Source organism: Myotis davidii, unplaced genomic scaffold (assembly GCF_000327345.1).
Source record: "Myotis davidii unplaced genomic scaffold, ASM32734v1 scaffold992, whole genome shotgun sequence".
Lineage (NCBI taxonomy): Eukaryota > Metazoa > Chordata > Mammalia > Chiroptera > Vespertilionidae > Myotis > Myotis davidii.
Window position 1 is genome coordinate 252681 of NW_006283543.1, and position 960 is coordinate 253640.

Below are 960 nucleotides of genomic sequence, written 5' to 3' on the forward strand. Positions count from 1 at the left end.
ATCTTCCAGAAGTTGTTTTATGTATTTGGGTGCTCCTGTATTGGGTGCATATATGTTCACCAGAGTTATAGCTTCTTGTTGAATTGCTCCCTTTAGTATTATGTACAGGCCTTCCTTATCTCTTCTTATGGCCTTTACTTTGAGGTCTATTTTGTCAGCTATCAGTATTGCAACCCCAGCTTTATTCTCATTTCCATTTGCCTGAAAAAAAATTTTCCATACCTTCACTCTCAGTCTGTGTGAATCCTTTGTTCTGAGGTGGGTCTCTTGCAGACAGAAATATATGGGTCATGTTTTCTTATCCATTCAGCTTGTTTTCTTATCCATTCATCTATGTCTTTTGATTGGAGCATTTAATCTATTTACATTTAATATTATTATTGATAAGTACTTGTTTGTCATCATTTTTATTCTTAATGTTTGTGTTTCTTCTTACCTTTCAGTTTGTTCTTTTTATAGCAGTCCCTTTAGCATTTCTTGCATTGCTGGCTTGGTGGTAATAAACTCTCTTAGTGCTTTTTTTGTCTGTGAAGCTATTGATTCCACCATAAAATTTGAATGATAGCCTTGCTGGGTAAAGTATTCTTGGATTCAGTCCCTTCTTTGCATCACTTTGTATATTTTATTTCATTCCCTTCTGGCCTGATGTGTTTCTGTTGAGAAATCAGTTGATATTCTAATAGGAGATCACTGTCTCTCTCTGGCAGCCTTTAAAATTCTTACTTTGGTCCAGCTGGTGTGGCTCAACAGTTGAGCATCAACCCAGGAACCAGGAAGTCACTGGTTTGATTCCTGGTTAGGGCACATGCCTACGTTGCAGGCTTGATCCCCAGTGTGGGTCCGTGCAGAAAGCAGCCAATCAATGACTTTCTTTCTCATCGATGTTTCTATCTCTCTCTCCTCCCTCTCCCTTCCTCTCTGAAATCAATAAAAATATATTTTAAAAATAAATACAATTTT